Source organism: Lolium rigidum, chromosome 7 (assembly GCF_022539505.1).
Source record: "Lolium rigidum isolate FL_2022 chromosome 7, APGP_CSIRO_Lrig_0.1, whole genome shotgun sequence".
NCBI lineage: Eukaryota > Viridiplantae > Streptophyta > Magnoliopsida > Poales > Poaceae > Lolium > Lolium rigidum.
In genome coordinates, this window is record NC_061514.1 from 150,673,635 (window position 1) to 150,692,386 (window position 18,752).

Sequence of the window (18,752 nt, forward strand, 5' to 3'; positions counted from 1 at the left end):
AGGGGGATCACTTGGCCGCGCGCCGCGAAGCAAGGAGGACTGGATTCGGAGGTCGGCCGCATCCCGTGCGTGCGGCGGATCGAGCGGACGTACTCGGAAATCGGAACGACGGTCCATGGATCGCAACACGTGTGAGGAGATTTTCTTTTGTCTCGGCTCGACAGTGGAGCCGGTCGATAATACGGATTTTTTTACGGCAAGTAAAAAAAAGTTCAAAATCGATGGCCAAAACGGCCAAAACTGAGGCAAAATATATATCTGTATTGGTACTTTGAGTAAAACTGTTTAAAACGAAACCGTAGCAACCCACCACCCCCATGCTTTCTTCCCCGCAGAGAATCCGTGAATTCATGAAACTGAACCTTGGCTCCTTGCGGACCTCCGTTCGATCAAAATCTTCTGCGCAAGGGCGACAGAGAGCAGAGGAAGAATCGTACGCTTCGTGGTCAGCGAGGATGCTCCAGTCTCCATTGCTCTTGGTATATCTCTCTCGTCCCATAACCTCGATGCGAACCTGTGCATTTGTGATTTGTTTACTACTGTAGTTTAATTTGCCTGGTAGTGACGGGCACGCAAGCTGCTGGTTGCCCTTGCATTGTTCTTACCCCTGTAGTCAGTAGTTGTCTATGCTCGGTAACTGTTCGACGATATGTTCGACCGAGGTTGTGTGCCTCGACTTGGAAGCATTGCCTTGATTCGTGTCTGCCTGCGTGTTCAATAATACTTGCGCCTGGGTTCGTGCTTATAGATTATAGCATAATATTTTGGCGTGGGCCATTTAGTTGAGCGCACCTGTGCACTCTCATGTTCTCCACCCTCCAGGTCTTCCAGCATCAGCATGTGCATTTAGATTTTACTGCTGACTGGTGATTTGTTTGGGCATACATGCCGGAGTCAATAAAACAAGAATCAAGAGATGATATAAATGACACAATTTACATCGGGAAGCTGAGTGCTTAGGCCAGCAATATATATTTTCTTTGGATATTGGTGAAAAAATAACACAATTTATGTTTTTATTTGTTATAACACCACTTTCCATCGGATTGATCTTTTGAAATGGTTGGTTAGTACAAGTATATCTAACATCCTCAACTATTATCTTACTTTTGCCAGTGCAAAACAAAAATAGGCACATAACCCTTAAAAATGGAGAAAACACAAAGCTTACATCCTGATGCATTGATAGATTAGAAATGTTCATGCACAATTTCTCTCTGTCAATTTTCATATGTGAGTGCACGATGCAGACTTCCCTTTTTTCACAGCAATGGTTCCCAGATACTTTCCTGGTATATTCTGTACCTGCCAATTGCTGTTAATCATATGTACCTGTAGAGACTTCAGGAATGGCCCGAACATTAACTACTCATATACTCCAATTCTACAGCACAATGACACAATTGTGCAACAGCCTGCTGGCTTTCCAGCTTCAATCATTTTATTGAGAGTAATTTAGTTAGATGATTTGTTACTTCACAGTTACTTAAAGTTACTGATCTTACTTTTTTCCTCTTGTATTTGTTTAGAAATGAAAAACGTCAGATGTAGTTAGGGGCAGAGGCAAGGACTAATATGCAAGCAGATCAATATGAATTGCAGGTGTGAATGGAATCATATTGTTTGCAACCATAGCTCATTAGAGATTTTACTAGGTGTGTCATAGTAAAAGAGATAGATCATTCGTACAACATATTGGGAACTCTTTGTGTCTTGTCACATTGTGTGTATGCCTTGAATTCACCAAACCGTTATGGCACTTGAGCAAAAGTGGAGAGTAAAAACTACTTTCAACTAGTACAAGTATGGGGAATATTAGTGAACCATCTAAATCTTCACCACCTTAATACACATCTTTTCTATTGGAGAATGTGCAGATTATATCTAGATCGCTTATGTAATTTAGAAGCTGTGACCTATGTCCTCCATGGGACATGGCTTACGCTAAATTGTTATAATTTTGTCTTCCATTCCGCAGAAGATGAGTAATTAGTTCCTTGAACCAGATCACAAGGATTGATCTTTCCCATAGTCATTTTTATCTGAAATATGAGGGCCACCATTCTTAATTCTTTAAGCAGTTGTAGTGATGTAGTATTTTAAAAGTATCATGTTATTATCTTGTCAAACTGGTAGGCTTTCAAGGTTTAAACCAGGCAATGGTAATGTTAAGAAAGCAGTAGCACATACTGAACCTTAAGAGCGAGTATGTACAAAATAGAGAATTTACGAGGCCATTGACTTTTTTAGATGGTGCACTTCTGACAATGTTTGCACTCCCGTTTAGCATATGCCTCCATAAGCCTATTTATCAGTGTGTAAGTTGTTAAGTGGCTTCTGTATTATGTAGCTGCTCTGTTTTTGTCTTCAAAGAGAGTTGAGAATTGCTATGTTTGATGTTCCGGTGGATTTTAGCATTTCAGCCTTCCATTCTTTTTTAGTTTCAGGCAGTCGATATCCGCCGCTCGATTAGATAGAAAGAGTTCTATGCATAGAGTTGATCCAGTTTATAAGGGAAACCAGGTTCAAAAACTGTACATTGCCCTGTTTATAAGGAAAACCGGGCCAAAAAATGCACAAGCGAGGAAACCCGTCGTCCATACGACATTAGTCCACCAAACGCCACAAACTCACACCACAGTCTCTAGGGTCGGCGCCCCAACTTGCACCACTCAGCACCAAAGCCGCACGCGAGCCACGACGCTGCACGACCCAGCCGCCTCGTAGCCCCTGCTACCTAGGCGACCACCCGCAGCCCTCAACATCGCGCCAAATCTGGGGTTGCCACCCCGGCGTAGCAGGCAGGTCAATTTTTGCATTGCTCGAAGTCGAACCAGCCGGGTCGGCGAACTCATTGTCCGCACAGATCCAGGCCACTGCCCAAACAACGCTAGACCATGGCCCTGTCACATAGTACCGTCGCTGCATGGGGGACCCGAGTCCGCCGCCTCGACATACCACCACCATCCAGGGCTGCCGACCCGACGTCTGCCTCCCCCGAGCAGAGCCATCCAGCCCTGCTCCAAGGTGACGCCTCTAACAAGGTAGTGACTCGAGATTTTGGAACCACTCGTGTCAGGATCGAAACTCCACGACACGAAGCATTGAATTTGCATTGAGGTGGAGAACCTTAAGTTTGTTAATATTATCTTATGTGGTTATCATACATACTGTTTTACCTTTAACTAGACAAAAGACTTAAAAATGATAAGCAGAAGGTAATGATCACTAACTCATGGATGTTGAAATAAACTAGTTGTTAGTTGTTAAGTTTTAGGTTTCAGTTAGACATATAGAGTTAGTTAGCTGATTCAGTTTTATTTTCGGTCAAGACGCGGTACATTTTCCACACTTGTAGGATCGCCAGCTCGCACATTCCAGTGGTGGGATGGCACGATCAAGTCGCGCCACGACATGTTTGTTCTCCTCTGAATAAAAGGGAGAAACATAAAAGCAGCATTTGGTACGGTGCGCCAAAACACTCGTCTCAAGTTCTTTCACTTTCGTTAGTGAGTTGAGAGACACGGTGAGACCGAGAGAGATTCTGGTGTAGGTGTTGTCAGTTGGCATCTGAGCCTAATCCACCATGGTCGGGACACCTTTGCTGGCGGCGGCCGCATCCATATCGCCTTCAGGGGAAAGGACCCTTGTCACGTGGGCTCACCAAGCCGAGGACGGAGCAAGGTAAGGAGAGGCGGCTGGCGGCGGTGAGATCGTGGCGAGAAACCGGCAGTGGCGGCGGTGCTGTGACTTGGCCCACCCTCACGAAGACGAACTACTCCGAGTGGTCCATCTTGATGCAGGCGCAGCTCCAAGGCGCCGGCCTCTGGGAAGTCGTCGACATGAGTGACACTACGGAGCGGCAGGCGCTCGGCGCCATCCTGAAAGGACACGGATGTCGCCTAGAGGGGGGGGGGGTGAATAGGCGATTTAAAAACTTTTACAAGATGGGCTTAACAAATGCGGAATAAAACTAGCGTTTACTTTGTCAAGCCCAAAGCCTATATACTATGGTTCACCTATGTGCACCAACAACTTATTCTAAGCAAGAGTTCACCTATGTGTACCAACAACTTATGCTAAGCAATACAAGCAAGTATGTGATAGCAAGATATATATAACTTCAAGCACGATGGCTATCACAAGGTAAAGTGCATAAGTAAAGAGCTCGGGTATAGAGATAACCGAGGCACGCGGGAGACGATGATTTATCCCGGAGTTCACACTCTTGCGAGTGCTAATCTCCGGTGGAGAGGTGCGGTTGCTTAGTGCTCCCGAACGCCACAAGAGGCTCACCTTGAGGTGTGGTTGCTCGATGCACACCAACGCCACAAAGGCCTCACCCCAAGATGCGGTACTCACACCACACACCGAACGCCACGAAGGCGCCTCACCTAAATCTCCGGTGACCCTCGCCACAAAGGCCTAGGTCACGGTTCCACTAAGGGATTTCCTTCGAGGCGGAAACCGGGCCTTACACAAAGATTGGGGCACACATCCACAACTTAATTGGAGGCTCCCAACAAATCGCCACAAAGGCGTAGAATCCGTCTAGGGTTCCAAGAACCCAAGAGTAACAACCTTCTTGCTTTCACCACCACGAATCTCCGTGGAGAACTCAAACCGATGCACCAAATGCAATGGCAAGAACACCACAAAGATGCTCAAGTCCTTCTCTCTCAAATTCCAACAAAGCTACAAAAGCTATTGGGGGAATAAGAGAGGAAGAACAAAGAGGAGAACACAAAATTCTCCAAGATCTAGATCCCAAAGGTTCACTCACAAAGAGATGATTTGGTTTGGTCAAAGTGTGGATCTAGATCTCCTCTCTCTTGTCCCTCAAAATGGGGCAAGAATCATGGAGGGATAGAGAGATAGGGCAAGCTTCTCAAGAACAACAATGGAGGAGAGAGAGAGTAGAAGAAGCTACAGCCCAAGGAGGAAGAAGGGGGGTATTTATACCCCCCAAGAAAATCGAGCCGTTTGGGCAAAACCGGGGCCGGATAATCCGGCCTAAGTAAGGGCCGGATTATCCGGGGGCCGGATTATCCGGCCTCAGGGACAAAACCTGGACAAAATCCGGCCAAAAATCCGGCCCCTATACTGAGCAGCAATTCCCCAGGTCCTTAGTCGATTTCGGGGGGGCCGGATATTTCCGAAATATCCGGCCCGGATAATCCGGCCCGGATATTTCCAAAATATCCGGCCTAAGCAAACTGCGAAACACCAAAACTAAAACGGGCATAACTTTTGCATCCGGACTCCGATTTCGATGATCTTGGGCTCGTTGAAATCACAACAACGAGCTCTACAACAATATGCATAGAAACATCATAGTCCAGCAAAGGAGGATAGAAACAAATGATGAAAGGTTTGACCTATCTCAAAAAGACATACCGGTAAAACCTCCAATCTTGAAAATGCAACAAGTTGCCCATGGAAAAACCATTCTCAATGAACTAGAGCTTGTCATGAGAATAAGCACAAGCTCTAAAACATCACATGGATAATATCCAAATAACAACCAAGAAAGATGATGCAAGGATGCAAAGGTTTGAGCTCTCTCCGAACGATACGATCGAGATACTCACTCGAGAGCCCTCTTGATAGAACGGCAACTAAACTAAAAACCGGTCTCCAACTACACTATGAGACCGGTGAGAAAGAAACCCTATCAAGAGCAAACCTTATACTTGCGCATCCCACTTGAGCTCGATGACGACGATCTTGACCTCAACAAGATGGAACGCCTTTCTTGCTTGTGCTTGCTTGACGAAGTCTTGTGGATTGCTCCCCATAATCCACCATGGGAGAGCTTCTTCTTCGGCGCATCTTCACATAACCATGACCACCATGTGGATGGCAATACTCAAGCAAAGGATCTCTTCGAGATGGCTCATCTTGAACTTGCACTTCATTTCTCCATGGCAAGCTTCAAGCTTATGAACTCTTCGAGTTGGCTCATCTTGAACTTGCACTTCATTCTTCATCATATTGATGTCTTGAAGTAACTTGAGGGCTCACTTCATCTTCATCTTCAAGACATACTTGACACTTGATTATCCTTCATCAATTTCTTCTTATTGCAACCTTGAAGCCAACAAATGGTTCAAGGATTGCCTATGGACAACTCCTACAAATATAACTCAATGCAAACATTAGTCCATAGGGATTGTCATTAATTACCAAAACCACACATGGGGGCTCCATGCACTTTCACATCCTGCGCTCCATCCCACCAGAGATGGTACAGGTGCTTGCCGTCGGGGACAAACAAAGGCGATCTGGGGCATGATGAAGACCATGCGTGTCAGAGTTGATCGCGTTCGCAAGGCGCGCCGCCAGAAGCTCTACAAGGACTTCGACAATCTAACGTTCAAGAGCGGGGAGACGATCGAGGATTTCTCCATGCACGTGTCTGCCATCGTCGCCGAGCTGTAGTCGCTGAATGACATCACTTTGGAGCTTGATGGCATGCAGGAGATCATGCGCGTTGTACCATCCAGGTATGCACAAATGGCATGCTCCATAGAAACTCCACTCGATTTGATGGATCTCTCCATCGACGAGTTGAGTGGTTGTCTGGTGACGTCCGAGGGTGCAGCGAGCCGAGGCAGGACGCGAGCGGCCGTTTGCTCCTCGCCGAGGAGGATATGGCGTGCCTGCAGTTCAAGTCGCCAGCCAGGATCGGGAGGATCTGGCTCCGGCTCCGGCGGCAAGCAATACAAGGACCGCCTCATCGGCGGCATAGATGGCACCCGCGGTGGTGGCCCGTCCAAGGACACAAGTGCAGGCAAAAAGGGGCATTGGGACTGCGACTGCCGCAAGAAGAAGAGGGACGCGGAGGCCCAAGCGCATCATGTGCAAGAGGAGGACGATGATGATCCTGCACTGCTCATGGCCGTTCGTGATCCATATGATGCGTGGTTGCGTCTAAATTAGCGCGAACGCATGGGCTCAAGGTCTTCCTTAACGAGGAGCGTGCACATGTGGAACACCGCCGCCGTGTTGATGACACAAACGCTGTGTGGTTCCTTGACAGAAGGCGTCCTACCATATGACTGATGACGTGATAAGGGGTTGCCCAATCTTCTCAGTAAACAAGGTGGATGGTGATGAACACGCGATGAACACAACAGATGAATATGATGATAAGTGGATGATAACTTGTATGAGGCTGACGAGTCTCTCGATTGATTCCTGTCGCCAATGCAACAACTCTCAACCCCGCAAGATATTCGCAACCCCACACACGTGCGCATATAGTTGCCGACCCCGAAGCGGTAAATTGCAATCTTCTAATCCCCAATGGAACAACAAATCACACAAACTTTCAGTAGCAAAACACCAGATCGATGCGAATTGGTGTATAGAATTCAATAGAGTCGCGTAGCAATCAACTATGAACTAGAGTTTATCTTAAACGTGGTCTAAACCTAATTTCGGGGCATCCTTGGCACTTATATAGGGGTCCAGGATGACCAGGGTACGAAATAACTGATACAAACCGACCCAAGATGGGTTTCGGCCAAGTGGTTTTCGGACAAAGGCTGGCAGTGCCGCCTTTGCCAGGCCGGCAGTGCCGCTGGTGGCACCCCGGCACTGCTGCCCATGTTAGGCCGGTAGTGCCGCTGGGGGCACCCCGGCAGTGCCGCCCATGACAGGTCGGTAGTGCCGCCGAAGGCACCCCGGCAGTGCCGCCCCTTGTAGGCCGGCAGTGCCGGTGACGTCGCCTCCCTCCTTCGCGCATGCCTCCCTCTCCTCCATCGCACGTCCGTGGGATGTCTTCACGTCCATCACCATGTCCAGATGCTCCTCTCCTCCTCGTGCGACGCTTGCTCCATCTTCATACCCGATCATACATAAATGAAAGGACTTAGGCCGTATAAAGTTCTCATCGATCAAGGTATCATTTAGGAGTGAATTCACCTGTTGCTTAAGTAGCTTCGCACAAGCCGTTGTAATGGGTCCAATCCTAACTTCATTGGACTTGAGCTTCGCAACAACATCTTGTTCATCTTGCAATGACGGAGGTAGTAGTTCAGTAGGGATGTCCTCATCATCTCCCCCTTTCAAAAGGCGTCGACCTCGACGCTCCAAGGTCTTCTCCGTCATACGGTTTCAAATCAGCAACATTGAAAGAATTACTGACACCGAACTCATCAGTTGGAAGATCTATAGCATATGCATTATCATTGATCTTGGCAAGCACTTTGTAAGGACCAGCACCACAAGGAAGCAACTTGGACTTCCGTAGCTTGGGAAACCTGTCCTTGCGAAAATGAACCCAGACCATATCACTAGGCTTGAACAACATCTCCTTGCGCTTCTTGTTGATTCTTGCAGCATTGCTCTTGCCTTTCTTCTCAATCAGCTCTTTAGTCTTCTCATGTATCTTCCGTACAAAATCTGCCCTCTTCGATGCCTCCATATTGACTCTCTCATGTATGGGTAGAGGCAATTAATCAAGTGGAGTAATGGGTATGAAACCATACACCAGCTCAAACGGACATAGCTGTGTGGTAGAATGTACCGCCCTGTTATAAGCAAACTTCACATGCGGCAAACAATCTTCCCACTCTCGCAAGTTCTTCTTGATCATGGATCTCAACAGTTGTGACAATGTTCTATTCACCACCTCAGTTTGACCATCAGTTTGGGGATGACAAGTAGTGCTGAAAAGTAGCTTCGTCCCCAGCTTTCCCTAAAGTGTCATCCAGAAGTAGCTCATGAACTTGACGTCACGATCAGAAACAATAGTCTTCGGGACTCCATGTAAACGTACAATCTCCCTGAAAAACAGGTTAGCAATATGCGACGCATCGTCGCTTTTGTGGAAGGCAATAAAGTGTGACATCTTAGAAAATCTATCCACTACCACAAATATAGAATTATGGCCTCTCTTAGTAAGCGGCAAACCCAACACAAAATCCATACTAATATCTTCCCATGGTGTAGTAGGCGCCGGTAAAGAAATATACAAACCGTGAGGCTTCAGCTTGGACTTGGACTTGTTGCAAGTAATGCATCTCTTCACATACCTATCCACGTCTCGCCTCATCTTTGGCCAATAAATGTGATCAGCGAGCATGAGTAACGTCTTCACACACCCAAAGTGACCCATCAAACCTCCAGCATGTGATTCCTGTAATAAGAGCAAATGCACAGACGATTATGGAACACATAGTTTGTTAGCTCTAAACAAGAACCCATCATGTATGTGATATTTTTCTCATGCTTTACCAATAGCACACAAGCGATACGGTTTAGCAAAATCATGATCAGTAGCATATAAATCACATAAAATCTTTAACCAGGAATTTTAACATCAAGTTGAGTCAATAACATATTTTTCCTAGATAGAGCATCGGCAAAAATATTATCTTTCTCTTCTGATGCTTAATAATGCATGAAAAAGACTCAATGAACTCAACCCACTTAGCAAGACGCCTATGCAAGTTAGATTGAGCTTTCAGATATTTCAAAGCTTCATGATCAGAATGTATGAAAATTTTTTTTGGCCACAAATAATGTTGCCAGACCTCAAGCACTCTAATTAAAGCATATAATTCTTTATCATAGGTAGGATAGTTCAACTTAGCACCAGAAAGTTTCTCAGAACAATATGCAATTGGGCGACCGTCTTGCATCAACACACCACCAATTCCAATACCACTAGCATCACATTCAATCTCAAATTGTTTATTGAAATCAGGAAGTGCAAGCAAAGGTGCAGAAGTTAACATACGTTTCAGCTCATCAAATGCATGATCTTGGGCGGCGCCCCACTCAAAAGCACCACCCTTTTTAGTCAATTAATTTAAAGGTGCAACAATAGTACTAAAATTTGGCACAAAACGCCTATAGAAACCAGCAAGACCATGAAAACTTCGTACTTGACTCACATTCATGGGAGTAGGCCAATTTTGAATTGCTTCAGTTTTAGATGATGAATCTACCTCTACTCCATGCTTAGAGACAACATAACCTAGAAATATGACCTTATCTTTCCAAAATATGCACTTCTCAAGATTACCATAGAGTTTATTATCACACAACACTTGCAAAACATGTCGAATATGCATAGTATGATCAAATTTTTTGCGGCTGTAAATATATCATCAAAGTACACAACCACAAACTTGCCATTAAAATCACGCAAAACATGGTTCATCAATCTCATAAAGTATTATGTGCATTAGTTAAACCAAAAGGCATCACTAACCATTCATATAAACCAAATTTTGTTTTAAAGGCCATTCATCCCCCTCATTCATCCTAATTTGATGATAATCACTACGCAAATCAATCTTAGAGAAAACAACAGGACCACTCAATTCATCTTGCATATGATGAGGATATCCCTACCGAACCACTACCTCCGTCATTGCAAGATGAAGAAGATGCTGCTGTGAAGCTCAAGCCCAATGAAGTCAGGATTGGACCCATTACAAGGGCTCGTGCGAAGCTACTTAAGGAGCAGGTGAATTCACTCCTAAATGGTACTTTGATCGATGAGAACTTTATACTACCTAAGTCCTTTTACTTATGTATGATCAGGTACGAAGAGATAGCAAGCATCGCACGAGGAGGAGAGGAGCAGCTCGACATGGAGCTGGACATGAAGATATCCCATGGACGCGCGGGGGAGGAGAGGGAGGAATGCGCGAAGGAAGGAGAAGCAGTCCAGGCCGGTCCCATGCCCGGCGCAACCGACCGCCACGTCGGTCGGCCCGGTCCCACCGGCCGCCACGCCGGATGAGCCCGGCGCCAGCCGGCTCCCACACTGGTGCCAACCGGGCACCATCCAGTAAACCTAGCACCCCCGCCCGGTGCCAGCCAGGTCCCTGGGCCGGTCCAAACCGGACCGGCCCCCAGGCCGGCCGTGTCCGAGTCAGTCTTGACCAGATCTCGATCTGGGTCGGTTATTATTGTATTTTCTCGACTTCTGGTCGTCCTGAACCCCTATATAAGTGCCCAGGACGCCCCCATAATAGCTTTAGATCACGTTTAAGATAAACCCTAGTTCATAGTTGATTGCTTTGCAACTCTATTGAATCTATACACCAATTCGCATCGATCTGGTGTCTTGCTACTGAAAGTTTTGTGTGATCTGCTTTTCCATTGGGAATTAGAAGGTTGCAATTTACCGCTTCGTGGTCGGCGGCTACGTGCGCAAGTGTGTGGAGTTGCGAATATCTTGCAGGGTTGAGAGCTGTTGCATTGGCGACATAGACCAATCGAGAGACTCGTTCCGTCATGTACTATCTTTCTTAGGAACTAAAATAACAGGAACAACACAAGGACTTAGGCTTATGTGAATATAACCTTTGTAGAGAAGCGCTTGCACTTGTTTCTATATCTCCTTTGTTTCTTTGGGGTTTGTCCTGTATGGCGCCTATTGGGCAGCGAGGCGCCGGGGATCAAATCAATTTGATGCTCAATACCACGCAATGGTGGCAATCCTGCGGGCACCTCCTCCGGAAACACGTCACTGAATTCCTGCAAAACATGAGAAACACCAAAAGAAATAGGGATCATGTCGTTAGAAACCAAAACCTCACCCTTGTACATGAGCACAAGAGACATGGATGTAAGATCCTCACTAAATTCTCTCATATCCTTTTTGGTGGCTAATATGACTAAGGAATTCACTCTCTCACTTTTCGTTATATCACTCACGACACTACAATTTTCTCGCCTATCTATGGGTGCATCCTCAAAGTTTACTTCAGTTTTCTGATGAGATTCATTGACACTTTGATGTGGTGACATAGGCTGCAGATTAACTTTCTTGCCCTTGAACTCCAAGTGATATGTATTGGCGCGGCCATTGTGTTGCACAGAACGGTCATAGAGCCATGGCCGACCCAAGAGTAGATGCCACACCGTCATTGGAACCACATCAAACTCAATGGAGTGTTTGTATGGTCCTATCTCGAAATCAACGCGCACCATGTGGTTTACCTTCATCTCACCATTGTCGCTCAAGCACTGAATATAGTATGGATGCGGGTGCGGTAGATACTTCAACTTCAGCTTGGCACACAACTCCTTGCTAAATTGCGACAACTCCCGCCATCAATATTGACCTTGCAAGCTTTATTGGGACCAACTAGTGCCTTTCTTTGAACAAATTGCAGCACTGAGTAGATGCACTTGGCTGCACATTAAGAGCACGCTGTGACACAACAATAGTTTGTACTTCAGAAGGATAAGCATCAACACCATCGTTGTCATAATCATCATCTTCTGGAGCCTCCAGATCAGCATCATCTCCAGTATCATACTCATTATCCTCATTAATAATCATGACCTTGCGATTAGGACAATCTCTCTTGAAGTGACCCTTGCCACCACATGTATGACAAGCCATATCGCGCTTGCGCGCCGGACATGCTAGAACTACTTCCACTTGCTGCATGTGCGTGCTTCTTTGTGTTAGACACATTGGAGACCGGCTTGCTAGACGAAGTAGAAAAATTTGCGGGGCGCGAAGATGGCGCCGGCGCCGTAGAGGGCGGCGCCCGAGGTGTGTAGCGCCCAACACCAGTAGCACGTCCCTTGATTTGCGCATCTTCAGCCAACTGTCATTCAGCTTCTCTTGCATGATGTAGCAGCTCATTCATAGTAGTGTATCAGTGATGACGAACAATACCCTTGATGGTATATTTCAAACCATGAAGAAAACGCTGCATCACGCTGCATAAGCATCTCCAACTCCATGTAATAAGCATCAACCGTCATCACACCTTGTCGCAACAGGGTCAACTTATCATATGTTGATCTCAAATAATTAGTCGGACCAAAATGAGCTCGCATAACCTCCTTCATGGTGCGCCATGTAATCAATGGGCATCTCTCCATCTTCTTCCCGAGCACGAGTAATTCCATCCCACCAACGCAATCCGTAACCATCAAATTCCGAGGAAGCAAGCTTGATCTTCCTATCTTCAGTATAATCATGTAATCGCCACAACTTCTCAATTTTGAGCTTCCGTGTGAGATATTCTTCAACATCAGGACCTCCTTCAAAGCGGGGTATTGAGAATTTTGGCTTACCCAAACCATCTTCTTGTAGTTTTGAGGAACACGTGGGGCTTCGACGGGGACAAAACCACGACCACGGAGACCATGACCTATGCCACGCCCACCACCACACCCATGGGCAGTAGGTGCAGCTTCGAAATCGCCGTGCACACTGTCCTCATCTTCATGATGCGACTGTTGTTGTTGTTGTTGCACCAAATTATCAACAGCGAGGTTCAAAGCTTGAAGAGTTCGCTAGATATTCGTTACTTGTTCTTGTATAGTGTTGACTGTCGTTGTCGTAGTCTCAAGCTTCTTTGTAACAGTCTGAATTTCCTCATTAAGATCTTCGCCCTGCCGACGAAACTCACGCCGCACATCATCACGAAGAGCTTCATACTCCCTCCAAGAAATAAGATCAGCCCCATCCTTCTTTTTCTGGTCAACATCAACATCACTAGAAGACATGATTAGTAGGTTAGTGCACTAAAACAAAAATATGTGGTGGTACTCTCACAACTCACTCAAAACAGATAAAAAAGGTAAATCTTACCGCTTCCTAGTCACTTATATCGAAAGACTCTAGATTGGATCAAAATTAAAACACGAACAACAACTAAAACTTGAAATTGATGCAATCTAAGGCTATGGCAAACTACAAACCCTACTATTTTTGGCTTTTCTGTATAGGAAACAACTCACAACTCAACTATGGGGGTGGATTGTGGATGGCTTACCGAGGAAACACTGAAATCTGATACCAAAATGATAAGGGGTTGCCCGATCTTCTCAGTAAGCGAGGTGGATGGTGATGAACAAGCGATGAACACAGCGGATGAATATGATGATAAGTGGATGATAACTTGTATGACGCTGACGAGTCTCTTGATTGATTCCTGTCGCCAATGCAACAACTCTCAACTCTGCAAGATATTCGCGACTCCACACACTTGCGCACGTAGCCGCCGACCACGAAGCGGTAAATTGCAATCTTCTAATCCCCAATGGAACAACAGATCACACAAACTTTCAGTAGCAAAACACCAGATCGATGCGAATTGGTGTATAGAATTCAATAGAGTTGCGTAGCAATCAACTATGAACTAGGATTTATCTTAAACGTGGTCTAAATCTAATTTGGGGGTATCCTTGGCACTTATATAGGGGTCCAGGACGACCAGGGTACGAAATAACTGATACAAACCGACCCAAGATGGGTTTTGGCCAAGTGGTTTTCGGACAAAGGCTGGCAGTGCCGCCCCTGCCAGGCCGGCAGTGCCGCTGGTGGCACCCCGGCACTGCCGCCCATGTTAGGCCGGCAGTGCCGCTGGGGGCACCCTGGCAGTGCCGCCCATGAATGGCAGGGCCGCCCATGACAGGCCAGCAGTGCCGCCCCTTGCAGGCCGGCAGTGCTGGTGACGTCGTCTCCCTCCTTCGCGCATGCCTCCCTCTCCTCCCTCGCGTGTCTGTTGGATGTCTTCACGTCCAGCACCATGTCCAGCTGCTCCTCCCCTCCTCGTGCGACGCTTGCTTCATCTTCATACCTGATCATACATAAATGAAAGGACTTAGGCATTATAAAGTTCTCATCGATCAAGGTATCATTTAGGAGTGAATTCACCTGTTGCTTAAGTAGCTTCGCACGAGCCCTTGTAATGGGTCCAATCCTAACTTCATTGGACTTGAACTTCGCAGCAACATCTTGTTCATCTTGCAATGACGGAGGTGGAAGTTCAGTAGGGATGTCCTCATCATGACGTGATGGCATTCACGGACATGGACAACAGGGTGTCCGGGACCGTCAAGTTTGGTGATAGCTCCCTCTTGGACATACAGGGCCATGGCACCGTGCTCTTCGCATCGGCCAGTGGGCAGCATCGCGTGCTCATGAATGTATATTGGATTCCTCGCCTCCACAGCAACGTTGTGAGCATTGGGCAGCTCGATGAAATCGGGTGCCCAACCCACGTCGAGGACGGGCACATGACGGTACGCGATCGCGTAAAGAAGATTATCGTCAAGGTGCCACGAGAATGGAACCAGCTCTACCCCGCTCATCTCGAAATCGTCAAGCCGTTATGCCTCCTTGCGCACGCCGGCAAAACGGCGTGGGTCTGGCATGCCAGGTTTGGGCACCAGCACTTCTAGAGGCTGGAGCGCCTCGCCAGCCATGGCATGGTTCGTGGCCTTCCACGGAACAAACACCCGGAGCATCTCTAGATGCCTGCCTCGCAGAGAAACAGAGGTGCACGTCGTTCCCTATGACCGCAAAGTACAGAGCATCTGATCCCCTCGAGCTAGTGCACAGGGACATCTGCGGCCCAATCACGCCACCCGCACCTGCAGGAAAGCGATATTTCTTTCTGCTAGTGGACGACTACATCATGTTCATGTGGGTGGTGCAACTGACGATGGACAAGGCAGCTGAATCCTTCCACCGGTTCCCTGCAGCTGCAGAGATGGAGTCAGGCCACAAGCTGCGCACTCTCTGCACTGATCGCGGAGGGGAATTCACGTCGAAGGAGTTCGCTGCATTCTGCGCTGATCGCGGGACGATGCGGCATCTCACTGCTCCATATTCACCACAGCAAAATGGAGTGATGGAATGCCGCAACCAGACCATAGTCAGGATGGTGAGGAGCATGCTCAAAGCAATGAACATGCCTGCAAGATTCTGGGGCGAAGCTGCCACGATTGTAGTGTTCATTCTGAACAGATCATACACATGCAGCGTGGAAGGATGGATTCCGTTCGAGGCATGGTACGGTCGCAGCGCGTGTTTGGATGCAGGGCTCATGCGAAGGTGACTCGTCCACATCTGACAAAGCTGGACGATCGCAGCACACCGGTTGTCTTCCTTGGCTACGAACCTGGTGGCAAAGCATACCACTGCTGCAATCCTAATGCTAAACGTGTGATCATGTCGCGGGATGTCGTCTTCGATAAAGGGCAGGCATGGCCATGGACATCAAGCTGCGAAGAGAACCGTTGCAACAAGATCACCGTCAATTACATAGTGTACGAGGGAGCTGTGGCAGACGTTGTCGCGGAGGAGAACACCATTTCTCCTGCCGCAGGAGGACGCAGGACCCTATGTGTCACACGAAGGAGTTATGGCAGACTCTGCCGCGGCAGAAGAAATGCCGCAAAAGTCTGCTGCGGCAGACCCTGCTGTCGATGCAGCTGACAGCCCAGTGTAATTCGTCTCGCCACCCTCGGTGTTCGACGAGATGCTCGACGCCGATGATGATCCTGATCGACCCCACCGGTTCCGCCTCGTCAATGACGTGTTGGGCAAGCAGTCTGAGCACATTCGTAGAAGCAGAGCCGCATGAGTTCTAGCGCCGTGTGATGCTTGAAGAAATGGCTTTGATCGAGGAGAATCAAACCTGGACCCTCACTGAGCTACCTGCTGGGCATCACCGATAGGGCTCAAGTGGGTTTTTAAGGTGAAGAAGGATGTTGACAGTGCTGTGATCAAGCACAAAGCACGCCTCATGGCTAAAGGCTACCTGCAATGTGAAGGAATGGACTTTGATGACGTGTTCGCTCCGGTGGCCAGGCTGGACTCCGTGCGCATGCTAGTCGCCATCGCCGCAAAGCTCAGATGGAAACTGCATCATCTCGACGTGAAATCTACATTTTTGAATGGAGAACTCGCTGAGGAAGTTTATGTGGCTCGACCTCCTGGGTTTGCCTGAGATGGAGAAAAACACAAGGTCCTGTGTCTGCACAAGGCTCTGTATGGTCTCCGCCAAGCACCTCAAGCGTGGAATCAGAAGCTCGATGCAACCCTTCGTTCGCTCGGTTTCACAAGCAGTGTTTCAGTGTACATGTGAGGAACAGGGGACAAGAGGCTGCTGTTGGGTGTCTATGTCGACGTTTTGATCCTGGCCGGAGCTGGCAGTAGTGAGGTGGAACGATTCAAGGTGGAGATGATAGAGCGCTTCAAAATGGGTGATCAGGTTCTATCTTGGTATTGAGGTGAGGCAAACTGACAGTGTCATCACTCTGTCACAGTCTGCATATTAAGATAATCTGTTGATCAAGGCAGGTATGGGAGATTTGCAACTCTGCAGCAGTACCCATGGAACCTAGATTGAAGTTGAGAAAGCTAAGCACTCAAGATCCAAAAGATGCAACATTCTATCGCAGTGTTGTGGGAAGCTTTCGCTACATCATCCACACCAGGCCTGATATCGCTTTTGCCATCAGATATGTCGGCAGATACATGGAATCACCAACCATGGAGCATCTTGCTGCCGTCAAACACCTACTGTGATACATTGCAGGAACTCGCAGCTATGAGGCAGTACCTGAGCACAGGAGGTATGGAGCTGAGGGTTTCAGTGATTCACTGATTCAGACCTCGCGGGTGACGTCAACAATCGCAAGAGTACCACGGTAGTTCTGTTTGCACTCGGTGGATGTCCAGTCACTTGGCAGTCTCAGAAGCAAAGGGTGGTCGCGCTCTCCTCATGTGAAGCTGAGTATTTTGCTGTGACCAGCGCAGCATGCCAAGGTGTATGGCTCGACAGCTGTCAGAATATCTGGACAAGGAAGACACCAAGCCAGCAACCATCTTTGTGAACAGCAAGTACGCGATTCAGTTGAGCAAGAACCCGGTCTTTCATGATCGGAGCAAGCACATTGAGGTGCGATTCCATTTCATTCGCGAGAGCATCGAGCAGGGGAAGATCACAATTGAGCACATCTGCCCTGACGACCAACTCGCGGACATCGTCACAAAACCACTTGGGCACATCAGGTTTCAGGACTTTGCGCGCTCGCATTGGCGTCATCGACGTCAAGTAATTCATCACAGCTAGTATTAAGGGGAGTATGTTGAAATAAACTAGCTGTTAGTCGTTAAGTTCAGTTTTCAGTTAGACAGATAGAGTTAGTTAGCTGATTCTGTTTTATTTTCGGCCGAGATGCTGTCTGTGTGGTTGCCCCACTTGTAGGATCGCCATCCTATGGTGCTACTAAATGAAAGGATGCACGTTCCGGTCGTGAGATGGCACAATCAAGTTTGGAACGTGGCGTTATCCACGACATTTTTGTTTTCCTCCGAATAAAAGGGAAAAACAGAAAAGCAACATTTGGTACGCTGCTCCAAAACACTCTTAAGTTCTTTCAGTTTCGTTAGTGAGTTGAGAGAGACAGTGATATCGAGAGAGATTCTGGTGTAGGTGCTGACAATAGAAAATGATTTCTAAAATCTTGTGCAATTCGTCACTCCATTCCGTGCATCCTGACCTGCATGGCCTAATATTGTTTAACGGACCTTCTTCTGCATTTGTAGGTAGCATGACCTCTCTCTCGTATGGAAAACAAAACTACAAAAGGGGTACAATTTTTTGACATTTTATAAGGTGTTCTTTTCAACCACTCATCACTCCCATTTTAGCATCAATAATGCTAGTATACTCTACCAATTGTTCTTTTACTTTCAGGATGTGTGCAGCCAACATTTTAAAACTTTGACAGCAAAAACATCCATAAAGATGTTTAGCACATTTTTCATCAATAGTACTCCTATGTCAAGTTGTACAACACCTAGTATCCATTGTTTACGGCTAGGAGTACTGGGTTCTCCGCAATAAAAACAACATATATAAAACTCAAGAGAACTTTGAAATCATTACAATTTTAATTATATTTTGCTAAGATGTCGATGCATCAAGCTCAAGTATAAGAGAACAAAGGTAATCTAAAACAAG